Source organism: Lolium perenne, chromosome 7 (assembly GCF_019359855.2).
Source record: "Lolium perenne isolate Kyuss_39 chromosome 7, Kyuss_2.0, whole genome shotgun sequence".
NCBI classification, from domain to species: Eukaryota; Viridiplantae; Streptophyta; class Magnoliopsida; order Poales; family Poaceae; genus Lolium; species Lolium perenne.
The window spans coordinates 234,120,184-234,139,774 of NC_067250.2; positions in this window are offsets into that span (position 1 = coordinate 234,120,184).

Below are 19,591 nucleotides of genomic sequence, written 5' to 3' on the forward strand. Positions count from 1 at the left end.
CGTGGCATCCAACGTGGCACTGGTCCCATGGGTCAGTGTCTAGAGCTAGGTTCTGCCACGGTACAAAATGTTTTCTTTGTTTCATTTAAATTCAGTAAATTGCTGAAACTTTGCATTAATATTAAAAATTAATTTCAACGCATAAAAATATAAATGAGATATCAAAATGCTCATAAAAATAAACTCTACACGATAAAAAATATAATATGAAATTTTTATTTTAAATAAAAATTTAATTATTTAAGCCTTTTCTTTCAACCTAAATTCAATAATTAGGAAAACATTCTAAATTAAGTAAAAACCATTAAGTAAATGAATAATACACTAAAACTAATTTTATTTTATCATTAACTTATTAAATCCTTATTAGTGGGATTTAAACATGAATAATAATTATCTTAATTAATAATCTTTTAAAAATAATAAAATACTTAATTCATTATTTTTTATTAATCCAAAGTTACTAGTAACTTAAACTTGATCATCAAGTTATTACCTTAATAATTGCATCACAAATCGGAAACCCTAATTCCATATTGGATAAAGTGATAACCTTATCATTTCATGTGAAAGCCTTAAAACTCTAAAACCCTAATTCTATTAGGAACCCTAGCTCCATAATTTTATGTAAAACCTAAAACCCTAGGAAAACATTAAATGTAATATTACTACCTTAACATCCATTAGAGATCCATATTTAAAAACCAAACACATGCTCATACTCTCTGAATATGGTACAAGCCTTATTACTAATAAGTTGGTATTCATGTGTTCATCCTAATAGAACCTAGATGATCAAGTAGGATCAACCCTACTTCCTATTACCAAGAATCTCATCCTTAATTATCCTTATTTAGCATCACACCATTGTGATGAAATCTAATAGCAACCATGTCCAATATTTTGCATTACATAACCATATCACACTAAAACCTTCAAGTACTTCATAATTATGAATCATCCTATTTAGGAACTAACTATTCCTTACTTAGTGGATCCAATAGCAAAACCTAGATAACCTCGGCCTTAATTGAAATACTTCTTATTACTTAAGTAATATGTTCTTCAAAAGCTATTCTTTTGAAGTAAATAAGGAGTAGTCATCAACTCTGCTTAATAGGACCTATGAACCCTTGCTATCTATCACCAGTAATATATAACCAACCTTGATAGAAACTATTTATAATTAATTGCTTAAGATGCTTATACTTAACCAAAATCCACACAAACTCTAGAGGTTGATGAATCCAACCTTGTTGTGATCCATCTAATCTTTACTCCAGAAACTAATCGGAACCATAATAAACCATAGAACTCCACAAACCTAATTACAATACTTGTTCTTTATTAAAGAATATGTTCTTCAAAAGTTATTCTTTTGAGGTGTATGATAAGTAATCATTAACCATGCCATCTAGTACTAAAACCAACAACTTTTCATTACATGTTAGGATTATACCAAATTCCATTGTTGTGTGCTAATAATGTTTTTGTTCTGATATATTGCACTACTTATTTATGATACCAAGAAATCAACCCTTAATAAGAACCTTGTTTGTGAACCATCTCTAAAAGTTCAACACACCTTGAACTAATCATTACAACTAACTAATCCTAAATCATCGGGGTTAGGTCGGAACTGCAACGAAGGGTGGGTGTGTGGGGTCGCGGAGAAACGCAATGATTGGCTAGGACCTTATACCTGGCCTCACACCAAGGAAGTGTGGACGGAGTCGTAAGCCCGGTTGGCAACAAGGTTAAGATCTCTTATGGTAAAAGCAACACACCTCTACAGAGTGTATCAAATCATGACCTATCACTCCATGTTCCGGGTTATGGAACTGCGAACGCGGCCGGAAAGGAACTCCATGAAGTTCTAGACACCCAGCGAAGGCTGGCGGACATAGCTCTTCAGAATAAAAGCAACCTTTTGAAGAAATGATTACAAAATTTGCATTGCCTATGACTTTCTGGTCTATGGTTGTAGCTAGTGCATTAAACACCTCTTTCCTATAATGAATTTGTTGAGTACACTCATACTCATCCCTCTTTAAATCCCCTGCTTAGATATGGAGGCATCGAAGGAGGATCTACAGTACAACTCGAAGAATGAGGAGTCAACAACTACCTCAAGGGACAGGACCCGGTCAGAAGAGTCAGACACCACATCCATCAAGGAGAAAACCTAGATTAGCAGTAGAAGGGAACTAGCTCCCTAAACCTAGCTCCTATTGAGCTAGAACCCAGTCATAGCCTCTATAGCTAGTCAAATCCTCTATAGATAGAGTTCGTGATAAGATTAGACTACGAGTCGTTCTTCTGGAGTTTATTTGTAATTTTACCTCATTGTAAAGTAGGAGGCTATGCTGATCTTCTGTAAAGAGTTTGTATGTAACTCTATATACATGCCTTGAACCCGCGTATGTTTCTGTTGTACCACTCTGAGGGATGCAATACTAGTGGAACGGTTTTTCATTGGTGTTATGTCAACGACTTGCATACTACACCATGCAGTTGTATGTTGGGTCACCACAGCTGGTATCATAGCAAACGCTTTGACCCTAGGATTAAAACCCTTTTTAAGGAGACCTATAGGTTTGGTAGTGTCTATAGGAAGTTGTCTTAGCTAAACCAAATTCTTCTTATGACTTGAGATGGATATTCACTTGAGAATAATCCTGACACACTTGAGTCAACCTTTCTTACCTATCTTTCCTAAGTGAAGTTAGTTAGCTAATCCCAAGTATGTAGCACACCATTAAGTCCTTAAAACCATAGATGAGTAGACCACAATTGGTATACAATACATGGTAGTCCAAAGAGAGGATACAACCATAAGGAAAATATCCTATTGGAAGATGTATACCAACACATGTTATGGTTAAGTAAGAGTTATCCACACCTGTAATAGGAGTAATATCAAGTGATGAAGATAAGTACATAAGGGAGATATCCTACTAGAAAATGTATACCAAGACAAGTAATGGGTAAGTAAAAATTTATCCAAATTTTGTGAAACAACTGATAGTAAGTGATAAACATGAGTTATATGAGGTAGTATAGACCACGATGAGCCAATCATGGGAGGTAAGGAAGACATAGGAATAAAATTTGTCTACTTACATGGTAGAGATAGTAATCACATATGATTCACCTTAGAGTCATTATGTGATGGACTAGGACATCGTAAATATTTAGGAGGAGTACAATAAGAAGTCAGGTGTTCAACGATAGTGCAAGATTTATGTTCCAAAACCATGGGAACTGCATCAAGTATACCAAGATCATAGCCACATGGTAAAAACACATGGAAGTGTTGGAGCTATGCTCTAATAGTTAGGAGTTTAGAGTAGCTATGTTAGAATCTAGAGATAGCATGTGAAGTAGTCCTCAACAAAATGGAAGTTAATCTAATACTTCCAAAGGAAATTAGGTTAACCTTAACTATTCTAGACCACTTTGTTTCAAATTTATCTCATTGGAAATGAGAAGTTAGGGTAAATGTTGAGACAAATATTAGTATGCCATATATACGTGCTAAGTATCACGATATAAACCTATACTACTTCTGATTGTCGTGTTCATCGTGGTAGCATTGTTGGAAACTATGCTTCTGGATTTGGCTGCATGGTTTTCATGAAGGACACTAGTAAGTTAAATTAAGGTATTCCATGGGAAAAGATTGATGACCTTGGATCATATTCTGTTTCCTTGGAGTGAACTATCCAATTATGCTGCCATTAGACGGTGCAGATGTTGTCCCAGGATGTCTAACGAGAATAAATTGTGTGTACACCTTGCCGATGAAGCATGGCTTCGCAATTCACAGCTGCCTGAAATATGCCGCTTAGTCTGAATGGTGAAGATTGCGTTGTTAGTTTCCAAACCAACGCCTTGGAGAACACATGCAAAAAAAAGATAGGTACATGGTAAAGACATCTCTTTGGTTCATCCCAAACTTCGCTAACGCCCCAGATTGGAACAAGTGCGATGTTTAATTATGAAACAGGGCCTGCAGACGTTGTACCTACTCATAGTATGTAATTTCATAGCTCAGGAACGAGGCACTTGTGGCCTACTAATTACAACTGTTTTGTAAAGAGGTGGTTTATAAGTAAACCCCTCTCTTCAATGATGAATTTGTGGTCAACATGATGGTACTCTTATATATGGGTGTGGCTCCTCAACACATAATGTGGGGGTATTATTGTGTTAAACTTGAAGGCTTGATCAACTATAGGTTCACTTCTCTAGTTAGATTACTAGGTACTCCAGTTGGCTATGTTGTGATGACCACAGATGAACACATGGTGTTCTGTTGTCCGGTGATGACAAAACTAGAGCAATGGTATGCTTATGTGTAAGACCAAGCGAAGAATTAGCTTCAGCTATTTAAATTCAAATTTGAACTATTTTTTGATATAGAAATTTGATCTATATATGGTACTGTATATGATTATGTATAAGAACAAGCGACGAAAGGGCTGATGTTCCTCTTCCTTGTCGGTGGAAGGACTATGTGTGTGGCGACCAGAGCCAAATCGGAAGGCCATAGCTATGTCGATTGGTCCTTGAAGTTGGATGGGTTAGTATTTTGGATGAGTGGAGTGGGGGAAGTTGTTGCTCATGGAACAGAAGACCTTAAAATAATAATCTTGGTATATACTAGGTATATACTTGTACTACTATAGTACTATAATAAGTATATCGGGTTCACCTAAAAAAAGTATCTCGGATCACTACCACGTGGGGTCAAGGTGAGGCAAAGTTGGTCAATACCTCGAAATCTCTCTGGCCCCACTAACAAAATAAATGTTACCACTATATCCCGGCCCCAAGTTCCAATGAGCGATTAACCTTGCGGTTACTTTTAAAAAGGGAAATAGCGGTTCCTCTCCCCCGGACACGTGCCCTACATCTCCACTTCCTAGTATCGTAGTACTACTGCATCTTCTCCACACACAAAAATTTGTATGTCTCTCTCTCTCTCTTGTTCACCCCTCTCTCCCTTGCATTAGATTACCGATTCCAATGGAGTAGAAGCATAAGGTTGAGGAGATTCCTGATTGCTACCACCAGTTCATGGGGTTGGGCAACCTCCACTACCCACTGGTGGAGCCGAGCGGGCAGATATCCTTAGCACTGGTCGCCTCGCTTGAGGCATGATCGGAATGCGGCATGCGATCCGCGGAGAGCATAAGGTTCCGTTCAGTGTACCGAGCCTACTCCATTGCGAGCCCGAGACATGGCCAGACTACCGCAATAATACTGTAAGAGTATTTATTTATTTAGTCATCTTGTTTCAGCTTGTGTTTTTTCAATCAACTTTTCTTACTGCCAAACATCATGCATGTATTTGGACTCAACATCATCGCCCAATTTGGGAGTACAATAGGGTTTGCTGCCTTCACTATGCACATGTACTCTTCGGAATTGCTTTATTTATCCATTACATCTCTGCTTCAGTTCGGCGCAATTTTCTCTTCATTATGTCGAATACCTTGCATGCATAGATAATTTTGACACAAATCCTGTTTGCAGGGCACTAAGGTGTTGTTGATACCATTAGACAAGCCGATAGTTCCATCATTTATCCATACCAAGGAGGAACTGGATGGACATGGACCCATGCACTGGGTGGGCTGTAACGACGACTGGGTGGCATTTGTCCAGCAGGACGGGCACTTGACGATCCATAACATATACAGATCAGATACTAATATATCTCTTCCATCTCTGAAAGATGCAGGAATTTCTTTGTGCCCTCCTGGTGCATGCTGGCTACGCAGCCCACTGATACGTCCATTTTGCATCACTATTTTATATCATAATTTACTGTTATTCATTGATATATTTCATATTTAGAGATGATACTTATGTTATTTCACATATTTTGCATGTTTCATGATTATTGGAGAATTACTCACCGGAGTCAGGATTCTGCTGGAAAAAGCACCGCCAGGATACAATATTTCTGAAGATCAACAATTGACGGAAAATATACCGAAGGTCCTATTTTTCCAGATGACGGAGCCAGCCAAAAGGGGAGGCCGAGGAGGGCCGCCATGGCCCTCCCCATAGGCCAGCGCGGCCACCAGGGCTGGCGCGCCGCCATGTGGGGAGGGGGCCCACGACCCCCTCGACCATCGCCCTTTCGCGTACTTCATCTCCCAGAAACCCTAAAGTGCGACAGAACATCAAGGATAGTCGCAGCCGCCTCTGCGGGGAAGAAAACACCAGAGAGAAAAGAGCTCTCCGGCAGGCTGAAATCTGCCGGGGAAATTCCCTCCCGGAGGGGGAAATCGTCGCCATCATCACCGTCATCGAGCTGGACTTCATTGGGATCATCATCATCATCTCCACCACCGACACCGTCATCTCCACCGCTGCACCTCGTCTCCGCTGTAACATCTAGGGTTGAATCTTGATTATTTCATAGGGGAAACTCTCCCGGTGTTGATTACTCCTTGTTATTGATGCTATTGAGTGAAACCATTGAATCAAGGTTTATGTTCAGATTGTTATTCATCATCATATCACCTCTGATCATGTTCCATATGATGTCTTGTGAGTAGCTCGTTTAGTTCTTGAGGACATGGGTGAAGTCTAAATGTTAGTAGTGAACTATGTTGAGTAATATTTAATGGTTTGATATTTAAGTTGTGGTGTTATTCTTCTAGTGGTGTCATGTGAACGTCGACTACATGATACTTCACCTTTATGTGCCTAGGGGAATGCATCTTGTATTCGTTTGCTAATTGTGGGGTTGCCGGAGTGACAGCAACCTGAACCCCCGTTGGTATATCGATGCATGAGGGATAACAGGATCTCAGAGTTTAAGGCTGTGGTTAGATTTATCTTAATTACTTTCTTGTATTTGCGGATGCTTGCAAGGGGTTTAATCACAAGTATGTATTAGTCCTAGGAAGGGCGGTGCATAGGTTCACCCACACAACACTTATCAAAACAATGAAGATTAATCAACTATATGAAGTGAAAGCACTAGACTAAATTCCCGTGTTTCCTCAAGAACGTTTGGTCATCATAAGTAAACAAACCGGCTTGTCCTTTGTGCTAAAAAGGATTGGGCCACTTGCTGCAATTATTATTCCCGCATTTTACTTACTTGTATTTTATTTATCTGATATATCAAAACCCCCTGAAAACTTGTCTGTGAGCATTTACAGTGAATCCTTCATCGAAACTGCTTGTCAACACCTTCTGCTCCTCGTTGGGTTCGACACTCTTATTTATCGAAAGTACTACGATACACCCCTATACTTGTGGTTCATCACCCACAGCTCCTCTTCAAATACAAATTAGTAAAAAAATTGGAACTCCTCAAAGTACGGATCATCAAGAGGCCATACAAAGATGAACTAGCAGGGCCATGGCGTTACGAGGTAATCAATGTATTTGACAAATTGATTGCTATCCTACAAGTGCCCCTAAACAAGAAGTAGAATATCTTGTCAAACCTCAAATTTGAAGGAACAAACTATGTCGATGCCATCGACATTCCTGGATATGGTACAAGTTCACACATGCATCATGTATACAGTTACGTATCCGTATGGAGATGTTCTAGTTTGGGAACCATATAACTGGGGTGAGTTTTTTATGTCTTAACTATTAAATGGCATATGCTACACATGTTAGACCAATTACGATTTCCAATATTGATGTACAAAAGTTGCGTTCTAAATGTTGTTCAAACTTTCAATACAACTAATATTTTGGTTATACCATCAAAATAAGTGTGAGCATGCAGCTGAGAAATATGAACAAAAACTTAGAACCTTTCTTAATCACTGTCAAGTGGGACGTGTGATATCGGTGTGAGCTTGCTTTGATTTTTCTACATAATGGAAACATGACGGTTCTAGAAACACGTGGACGCTGATGTGGTATTTTTTCACGTGAATACCTCTAATCCAAACAGTTAGATTTTGGACACCAACAATTAGAGTTGTTGCTACATGTATTGTTCAAAACTGGTGCATTATAGTAGTATAAAATAGGAGAGAAGAGATAATTTATAGTTTAGTTCCTACTTTCTACATTGTGGTTGATCTTTATGCATTGCAGGGACACATGCAGCCCCGCGTCTCATTGACGCCCCTGTCATTCAAGATGAAGCAGCAGATGTGGCTGAAGGAGCTGGAAATGTTGTCATTATGGATGAAGCTGCAGATATGGCTCAAGTCGATGGAGATGTTGTCATTGAAGATGAAGCAGCAGATGTGGATCAAGGCGATGGAGATGCCGATGCCGATGATGATGTTGATGATGATGAAGAAGAAGAATTAGAAAAATAAGAATTAGATTGATGATGATGATGCTGAAGATGAAGATGAAGATGTATTTCTTGGATTTTTTGACCTGCGCACTTACTTCCTGGCACCAATGTGAGCAGAGTCCATTACTGGTGAATCTGATCTCGCGTGGATTTAGGTTAAGGGTTTACAGGGCACCTACGGTCCTCCACTATTACACATGGGTAACAAGATGATGTCTTATCCTTCGCTACGGTGCCATGTTTTCTTGAGATCTGCCCATACCTTAGACCTTGTAGAAGAGGCAAGGTGGGATAGATTGAACAATTTGAAGGGGCATTCTTTATTTCTTGGATTCAACCACCCATTTTTCCCCTACCCCGCCAATCGATGCAGAGGCTGTTGAACCAGTTTTCCAATTGTTCAAACCTGACTGTGTCTTCGCTATCCACAATCTCGCCCAGCGTACATGGATAAACCCAGCGCCGAATTGGAGCCGAATGCACGCCAATGGAGGTTCTCCCATAGGCTCAAGCTTGCAGTACAAAAAAGAGGAGCTTGAACATCAAGCCGAAGCACCCATGTGGTTCATCCCAACACTTCCACTTGTTTTTCCTTGAAAAATAAGAGACGGATGGTGACCTTATTTTATATAGAAACCATAGTGTTCGTGAACTTAACCTCATGAACACACGCTGTTCGATTTTTGGTGAAATCAAAATTTAGCAGAGATGAAGATCTTTGTTTGAATCCCGTGTTGAACATATTTTACACAAATTAGCTACCTGTATTGTGATGAATATATGTTGGTATGTTGTTTGTTGGGGTAGTAGACATGAAGATCTTTGCTTTGAATACCACGATGGACATCTTTTTTCAAAAATTAGCCAAGGTCGTGCTATTACGTGCAAATGCCTTCAGTAACGATCAGGGTTCCAACGCTTCCCCATGTACCATTTTTTTTGGTAATGGTAACCCTATGTACCACCTTACCAATATATAAAAAGTACTGTACAACATTGCCCGCTTGGGCCCAATTTTCCACTTTTTGGTTACCGTCGGCTATCTACATGGTAATTTACATGGGCCTACTAGCTCAGGAGATAACGGCCCAATAACTGAAAATGGGTCTTTTTACTCATGTACTTTCGGCCCCTTTTCTAATAAAACATGGATCCTATGATTCGCCAGAAAAAAATACGGAGATTCCACATGCAAGTTTTTTTATTTTATTTGTATTCTTGTGTTGCAGTTTATGAAACAGCGTGTACCCAATCTGAAAAACCTTGATCGCTCCATAGAGCAGGGTATGTTGAAAAAATTCACGAAGTGCATTTTTATTTTTAAAAAAATTCTGAAAAATTCCTTGCCAACACATAAATTTTTGATGCAGTGGCAATGCACCTAGATCATCATCTAGACCGAACTCTTATGTTCGAATCCTTTTTTAATATAATTTTTGTACTAGGGTTTAGGGAAGTGACGGGTTAAAAAACCAAGGAAACATTTTTCGTTCTGAGAGGCTGACATATGGGAGCCATCTTGCAGCTGCGTCCTCATCATTGACAAGGTGGTAGGAGATCGAAAGAAAAAGTCAAGTAGACAGAAATCAGGGGTAAAAAATAATTCAAGAAAGGAAACATTTATTCTATATAGAGGATAACCTGTGGGACCCATTTTGTAGCAGCGTCCTCAATGTTAACAACGCGGCAGGGGATCGAAAGAAATGGCAAAGTAGCCAGAAATCAGGGGTCAAATATAAATTCGAGAAAGGAAACGTTTATTCAATAGAGAGGCTGACATGTGGGACCTATCTTGCAGTCGTTGCCTCCAAATTTATCATTCAAAGAGGATGACATGTGAGACCCACGAGCTAGCATTGTTCTCGATGTTTCTCAAAGGGGGCAGGAGATCTAAAGAAAAAGACAAGTAGCTTGAAATCAGGTGTCCAAAAATCCAAGAAAGGAAAAGTTTATCGCACATAGAGGCTGACATATTGGACCTAGTTTGCAGTAGTGATACGTCTCCAACGTATCTATAATTTCTGATGTTCCATGCTTGTTTTATGACAATACCTACATGTTTTGTTCACACTTTATGATGATTTTATGTGTTTTCCGGAACTAACCTATTGACGAGATGCCGAAGTGCCAGTTCCTATTTTCTGCTGTTTTTGGTTTCAGAAATCCTAGTAAGGAAATATTCTCGGAATTGGACGAAATCAACGCCCAGAGTCTTAGAATTGGACGAAGCTTCCAGAACACCCGAGAGCCACCAGAGGAGGGCCCTGTGGGCCCCAGATGATAGGCTGGCGCGGCCAGGGGGTGGGCCGCGCCCCCCTACTGTGTCGTCGCCTCGTCGACCTTCCGACTCCGCCTCTTCGCCTATATAAAGGTCCCTGGCCTAAATCCTCGATACGGAAAAGCCACGGTACGAGAAACCTTCCAGAGCCGCCGCCATTGCGAAGCCAAGATCTGGGGGACAGGAGTCTCTGTTCCGGCACGCTGCCGGGACGGGGAAGTGCCCCCGGAAGGCTTCTCCATCGACACCGCTGCCATCTCCACCGCCATCTTCATCAACGCTGATGTCTCCCATGAGGAGGGAGTAGTTCTCCATCGAGGCTAAGGGCTGTACCGGTAGCTATGTGGTTAATCTCTCTCCTATGTACTTCAATACAATGATCTCATGAGCTGCCTTACATGATTGAGATTCATATGAGTTTTGTATCACTATTCATCTATGTGCTACTCTAGTGATGTTATTAAAGTAGTCTATTCCTCCTCCATGATGTAATGTTGACAGTGTGTGCATCATGAAGTACTTGGTATATGCTATGATTGTGATCTCTTGTAGATTATGAAGTTAACTATTACTATGATGGTATTGATGTGATCTATTCCTCCTTTCATAGTCTGTCGGTGACGGTGTCCATGCTATGTTAGTACTTGGTATAGTTGTGTTGATCTATCATGCACTCTAAGGTTATTTAAACATGAATATCGAATATTGTGGAGCTTGTTAACTCCGGCATTGAGGGTTCGTGTAATCCTACACAATTAGTGGTGTTCATCATCCAACAAGAGAGTGTAGAGTATAGCATTTATTTATTCTGTTTTGTGATCAATGTTGAGAGTGTCCACTAGTGAAAGTATAATCCCTAGGCCTTGTTCCCAAATACTGCAATCACTGCTTGTTTACTGTTCTACTGCATATGTACTACCTGCAATATTACCACCATCAACCACACGCCAGTCGTAGCATCAAGCTATTTTCTGGTGCCGTTACTACTCCTTATATTCATTCATACCACCTATATTTCACTATCTCTTCGCCGAACTAGTGCACCTATACATCTGACAAGTGTATTAGGTGTGTTGGGGACACAAGAGACTTCTTGCTTTGTGGTTGCAGGGTTGCATGAGAGGGATATCTTTGACCTCTTCCTCCCTGAGTTCGATAAACCTTGGGTGATCCACTTAAGGGAAAACTTGCTGCTGTTCTACAAACCTCTACTCTTGGAAGCCCAACACTGTCTACAGGAAAAGAAGTGTGAGTAGACATCAAGCATATTTTCTGGCGCCGTTGCCGGGGAACGAAGGAAAGCTACACCATTTCCTCCCTCGTCAACCACGCGCCAGTCCTGGACAGCATCAAGTATTTTCTGGCGCCGTTGCCGGGGAGGAAAGGTAAAAGGTACTCACACTCCGGATCTCAGCTACTAAGCTATTTTCCGGCGCCGTTGTAAGTACTCGAAGCTATTTCCTTTAGATCCTGTAATTGCATCTTTTTGTTTCTTGTTTAACACTAGTTTGGCATAATGGAAAGCAACATGGAGCTTTTTATTCTTTTTCCTGAGTTAAGACATGGATGGTTTGATGCGAAAATTAAAAAACCCATGGAACATATTAGTATGAACACTTTGAACACCATTGTTGCTAATGATATGGAAAATTCTAAGCTTGGGGAAGCTGGTTTTGATGAGCATGATCTTTTTAGTCCCCCAAGCATTGAGGAGAAAATTTTCTTTGATGATACTTTGCCTCCTATTTATGATGATTATAATGATAGTAGTCTTTTGGTGCCGCCTGTTATGGAGGATAAATTTGATTATGATTACAATATGCCTCCTATATTTGATGATGAGAATAATAATGATAGCTACTTTGTTGAATTTGCTCCCACTACAACTAATAAAATTGATTATGCTTATGTGGAGAGTAATAATTTTATGCATGAGACTCATGATAAGAATGCTTTATGTGATAGTTATATTGTTGAGTTTGCTCATGATGCTACTGGATATTATTATGAGAGAGGAAAATATGGTGGTAGAAATTTTCATGTTACTAAAACACCTCTCTATATGCTTAAAATTTTGAAGTTGAGCTTGTCTAGTTTTCCTATGCCTGTTGCATTATGCCTACATAACTTGTTTATTTACAAGATTCCTATGCATAGGAAGCATGTTAGGCTTAAATGTGTTTTGAATTTGCTTCTTGATGCTCTCTTTCGCTTCAACTCTTATTTCTTGCGAGTGCATCATTAAAATTACTGAGACCATCTTAATGGCTATAAACAAAGCACTTCTTGGGAGATAACCCATGTTTTTATTTTACTACAGTACTTTTGTTTTATATTTGTGTCTTGGAAGTTGTTACTACTGTAGCAACCTCTCCTTATCTTAGTTTTGTTGCATTTTTGTGCCAAGTAAAGTCTTTGATAGTAAGGTTCATACTAGATTTGGATTACTGCGCAGAAACAGATTTCTTGCTGTCACGAATCTAGGCCTAATTCTCTATAGGTAACTCAGAAATTATGCCAATTTACGTGAGTGATTCTCAGATATGTACGCAACTTTCATCAATTTGAGCATTTTCATTTGAGCAAGTCTGGTGCCTCTTAGAAATTTGTCTTTACGGACTATTCTGTTTTGACAGATTCTGCCTTTTATTTCGCATTGTCTGTTTTGCTATGCTTGATGGATTTTTCTATTCCATTAACTTTCAGTAGCTTTGTGCAATGTCCAGAAGTGTTAAGAATGATTATGTCACCTCTGAACATGTGAATTTTGATTGTGCACTAACCCTCTAATGAGTTGTTTTGAGTTTGGTGTGGACGAAGTTTTCAAGGGTCAAGAGAGGAGGATGATACAATATGATCAAGAAGAGTGAAAGCTCTAAGCTTGGGGATGCCCCGGTTGTTCATCCCTGCATATTTCAAGAAGACTCAAGCGTCTAAGCTTGGGGATGCCCAAGGCATCCCCTTCTTCATCGACAACATTATCAGGTTCCTCTAGTGAAACTATATTTTTATTCCATCACATATTATGTACTTTACTTGGAGCGTCTGTGTGTTTTTGTTTTTGTTTTTGTTTGAATAAATGCTTGTGTGGAAGAGAGACACGCTCCGCTGGTTCATATGAACACATGTGTTCTTAGCTTTTAATGTTCATGGTGAAGGTTGAAACTGCTTCGTTAATTATTATATGGTTGGAAACGGGAAATGCTACATGTGGTAATTGGTATGATGTCTTGAATAATTTGATACTTGGCAATTGTTGTGCTCATATAGATCATGTTTAAGCTCTTGCATCATATACTTTGCACCTATTAGTGAAGAAATACATAGAGCTTGCTAAAATTTGGTTTGCATGATTGGTCTCTCTAGAGTCTAGATATTTTCTAGTAAGGGTTTGAACAACAAGGATGACAGTGTAGAGTCTTATAATGCTTGCAATATGTTTTTATGTGAGTTTTGCTGTACCGGTTCATACTTGTGTTTGTTTCAAATAACCTTGCTAGCCTAAGCCTTGTATCGAGAGGGAATACTTCTCATGCATCCAAAATCCTTGAGCCAAACACTATGCCACTTGTGTCCACCATACCTACCTACTACATGGTATTTCTCCGCCATTCCAAAGTAAATTGCTTGAGTGCTATCTTTAAACACTTCAAAAGTTATTACCTCTTATTTGTGTCAATGTTTTATAGCTCATGAGGAAGTATGTGGTGTTTATCTTTCAATCTTGTTGGGCAACTTTCACCAATGGACTAGTGGCTTCATCCGCTTATCCAATAATTTTGCAAAAAGAGCTGGCAATGGGGTTCCCAGCCCCAATTAATTAACTTTCATAATTTTACAAAAAAAATAGACACTCCTCCATGGTATGTGATTGTTGGACAGCACCCGAGGATTCGGTTAGCCATGGCTTGAGAAAGCAAAGGTGGGTAGGAGTGTCATCTAAATAAAACTAAAATAAAAAGGCACTCCTTCATGGTATGAGATTGTTGGCAGGCACCCGAGGATTCGGTTAGCCATGGTTTGTGAAAGTAAAGTTTGGAAGGAGTGCCACCCAAAAATAAAAATGTTTCATGGGAGCCGCTCTTTGAAGGTCTGTCTGGCAAGGGGGTTAGGGTGCCCATTACCATTCGTTGACAACAACAAACACCTCTCAAAACTTTACTTTTATGCTCTCTTTATGTTTTCAAAATGAAAGCTCTAGCACAAATATAGCAATCCATGCTTCCCTCTGCGAAGGGCCTTTCTTTTACTTTTATGTTGAGTCAGTTCACCTATTTCTCTCCATCTCAAGAAGCAAACACTTGTGTGAACTGTGCATTGATTCCTACATACTTGCATATTGCACTTATTATATTACTTTATGTTGACAATATCCATGAGATATACATGTTACAAGTTGAAAGCAACCGCTGAAACTTAATCTTCCTTTGTGTTGCTTCAATACCTTTACTATGAATTATTGCTTTATGAGTTAACTCTTATGCAAGACTTATTGATGCTTGTCTTGAAAGTACTATTCATGAAAAGTCTTTGCTATATGATTCAGTTGTTTAGTCATTGTCTTTATCATTGCTTTGAATCGCTGCATTCATCTCATATACTTTACAATAGTATGATTAAGATCATGTTGGTGGCATGTCACTTCAGAAATTATCTTTGTTATCGTTTACCTACTCGGGACGAGTAGGAACTAAGCTTGGGGATGCTGATACGTCTCCAACGTATCTATAATTTCTGATGTTCCATGCTTATTTTATGACAATACCTACATGTTTTGTTCACACTTTATGATGATTTTATGTGTTTTCCGGAGCTAACCTATTGACGAGATGCCGAAGTACCAGTTCCTGTCATTGCATTTTGGTTTCAGAAATCCTAGTAAGGAAATATTCTCGGAATTGGACGAAATCAACGCCCAGAGTCTTAGAATTGGACGAAGCTTCCAGAACACCCGAGAGCCACCAGAGGAGGGCCCTGTGGGCCCCAGATGATAGGCTGGCGCGGCCAGGGGGTGGGCCGCGCCCCCCTACTGTGTCGTCGCCTCGTCGACCTTCCGACTCCGCCTCTTCGCCTATATAAAGGTCCCTGACCTAAATCCTCGATACGGAAAAGCCACGGTACGAGAAACCTTCCAGAGCCGCCGCCATCGCGAAGCCAAGATCTGGGGGACATGAGTCTCTGTTCCGGCACGCTGCCGGGACGGGGAAGTGCCCCCGGAAGGCTTCTCCATCGACACCGCTGCCATCTCCACCGCCATCTTCATCAACGCTGCTGTCTCCCATGAGGAGGGAGTAGTTCTCCATCGAGGCTAAGGGTTGTACCGGTAGCTATGTGATTAATCTCTCTCCTATGTACTTCAATACAATGATCTCATGAGCTGCCTTACATGATTGAGATTCATATGAGTTTTGTATCACTATTCATCTATGTGCTACTCTAGTGATGTTATTAAAGTAGTCTATTCCTCCTCCATGATGTAATGTTGACAGTGTGTGCATCATGAAGTACTTGGTATATGCTATGATTGTGATCTCTTGTAGATTATGAAGTTAACTATTACTATGATGGTATTGATGTGATCTATTCCTCCTTTCATAGTCTGTCGGTGACGGTGTGCATGCTATGTTAGTACTTGGTATAGTTGTGTTGATCTATCATGCACTCTAAGGTTATTTAAACATGAATATCGAATATTGTGGAGCTTGTTAACTCCGGCATTGCGGATTCGTGTAATCCTACACAATTAGTGGTGTTCATCATCCAACAAGAGAGTGTAGAGTATAGCATTTATTTATTCTGTTATGTGATCAATGTTGAGAGTGTCCACTAGTGAAAGTATAATCCCTAGGCCTTGTTCCCAAATACTGCAATCACTGCTTGTTTACTGTTCTACTGCATCTGTACTACCTGCAATATTACCATCATCAACCACACGCCAGTCGTAGCATCAAGCTATTTTCTGGTGCCGTTACTACTGCTTATATTCATTCATACCACATGTATTTCACTATCTCTTCGCCGAACTAGTGCACCTATACATCTGACAAGTGTATTAGGTGTGTTGGGGACACAAGAGACTTCTTGCTTTGTGGTTGCAGGGTTGCATGAGAGGGATATCTTTGACCTCGTCCTCCCTGAGTTCGATAAACCTTGGGTGATCCACTTAAGCGAAAACTTGCTACTGTTCTACAAACCTCTGCTCTTGGAGGCCCAACACTGTCTACAGGAAAAGAAGTGTGAGTAGACCAACAAAGGAAACTTTTATCACTCATAGAGGCTAACATGTGGGACCCATGAGCCACAGCGTCCTCAATGTTTCAAAGGCGGCAAGGGATCGAAAAAAGGTAAATAGCCAGAAATTAGGGGTAAAAAATAAATCCAACAAATGAAACTTTTATTGTTCATAGAGGCTGACATTTGGGACCCATGAGCTAGCAACGCCCTCAACATTTCAAAGGTGACAGGGGATCAAAAGAAAGAACCAAGTAGCCATTAATTACGGGTCAAAAATAAATCCATGAAAGAAAATGTTTATTTTTCATATAGGCTGACATATGGGACCCATGAGCCAGCAGCATCCTTAACATTTCAAAAGCGGCATGGGTCGAAAAAAAAAGCCAAGTAGCCATGAATTAGGGGTCAAAAATAAATCCAAGAAAAGAAAGGCTTATTATTCATAGAGGCTGACATGTGGGACCCATGCGCGAGAAGCGTGCTCAACATTTCAAAGGCGGCCGGGGATCGAAAGAAAAAGGTAAATAGCCAGAAATCAGGGGGTCAAAAAATAAAGAAATGAAATATTATTGTTCATAGAGGGTGACATGTGGGACCCATGAGCCAGCAGCGTCCTCTACGTTTCAGAGGCAGCAGGGGATCGAAAAAGAGCAAATAACCAGAAATTAGGGGGTCAAAATATATGCAAGAAAGTTAACTTTTATTGTTCATAGAGGCTGACATGTGGGACCTATGAGGGAGCAGCATCCTCAACGTTTCCAAGGCGGAAGGGGATCAAAAGAAAAAGGAAATAGCCAGAAAAAATAGGTGTCAAAAATAAATCCAACAAAGAAAATTTGTATTCTTTGTACAGGATGACATGTGGGACCAACCTGCTAGCAGTGTCCTCATTGTTTCAAAGGCGACAGGGGATCTCAAAAGATAAAGGAAAATTAATAGCCAGAAATTAGGGGCCAAAAATAAATCCAATAAAGGAAAGTTTTATTGTTCATAGAGGCTAACATGTGGGACCCATGAGCCAGCAGCGACCTCAACGTTTGAAAGGCGGCCGGGGGTCGAAAAAAAAGGAAATAGCCAGAAATTAGGGGTCAAAAATAACTCCAAGAAAGGAAAGGTTTATTGTTCATAGAGGATGACATGTGAGACCCATTTTGCAGCAGCGGTCTCAACATTTCCAAGGCGGCACGGGGTCGAAATAAAAAGTAAGTAGCTAAGAAATAGGGGGTAAAAAATCCAAGGAAAAAGATGTGGTTCATCGTTCAGAGAGGCTGACATGTGAGACCCATTGGCCAGCAGCGTCCTCTTAGTTTTAAAGGCGGTAGGGGATAAAAAAGGCAAATACAAGTAATTAGGGTCAATAATAAATCCAACAAAGGAAATTTTTATTGTTCATAGAGGATGACATGTGGGACCCATGAGCCAGCAGCGTCTCAACGTTTTAGAGGCGGCATGAGATCGAAAGAAAAAGGAAAATAGCCAGAAGTTAGGGGTCAAAAATAAATCCAACAAAGGAAATATTTATTGTTCAAAGAGACTGACATGTGGGACCCATTAGCAAGCAGCGTCCTCAACGTTTTAAGGGCGGTAGGGGATCGAAAGAAAAAAATAATTAGCCAAATATCAATTCGTAAAAAAATCTAAAAAAAAATATTTATCGTTCTGAGAGGATGACATGCGAGACCCATGAGGCAGTAGTATCCTCAATGTTTCCAAGGCGGCACGGGATCCAAAAAGGGCAAATTGCCAAAAAAAATATAGGGGTCAAAATTAACTCCAAGAAAGGAAATATTTATTTTTTATAGAGGCTGACATATGGGACCCATGAGCAAGCAGTGTCCTCAACGTTTCAAAGGCGTCAGGGGATCAAAAAAAAGGAAGTAGCCAGAAATTAGAGGTAAAAAATAACTCCAAGAACTGAAACTTTATTGTACATAGACGATGACATGCGGGTCACATTTTGCAGCAGCATCCTCAACGTTTCCAAGGTTATGAAATATCCAAAAATCAGAGGATGAAAAAATCCAAGAAAGAAAACTTTTATTGTACATAGAGGATGACATACGGGATCCATGAGCCAGCAGCTTCCTCAACGTTTCAGATGCGGCATGAGATCAAAATAAAAAAGGCAAGTGACCAAATATCAGGAGCCAAAAATAATCTAAAAAAAGAAACTTATATTATACATAGAGGATGACATACGGGTCCCAGTTTGCAGCAGCGGTCTCAATGTTTCAATGGTGGCACGGGATCAAAAGAAAAAAGGCAAGTGACCAAATATCAGGTGCCAAAAATAACTCAAAGAAAGGAAAGGTTTATTGTTCATAGAGGATGACATGCGGGTCCCATTTTGCAGCAGCAGTCTCAACGACGGCACGGGATCGAAAGAAAAATGCAAGTGACCAAATATCAGGTGCCAAAAATAACTCCAAGAAAGGAAAGTTTTATTGTTCATAGAGGATGACATATGGGTCTCATTTTGCAGCAGCGGTCTCAACGTTTTCAAGGCGGCACAGGATCGAAAGAAAAAGGCAAGTGACCAAATATCATGAGCCAAAAATAATCTAAGAAAGGAAAGGTTTGTTGTACATAGAGGATGACATGCAGATTCCATTTTGCAGCAACGGTCTCAACGTTTTCAAGACGGAATGGAATCAAAATAAAAAAGGAAGTAGCCAGAAATTAGGTATCAAAAATAACTCCAAGAAAGGAAACTTTTATTGTACATAGAGGATGACATGCGGGACCCATGGGCCAGCAGTTTCCTCATTGTTTCAGAGGCG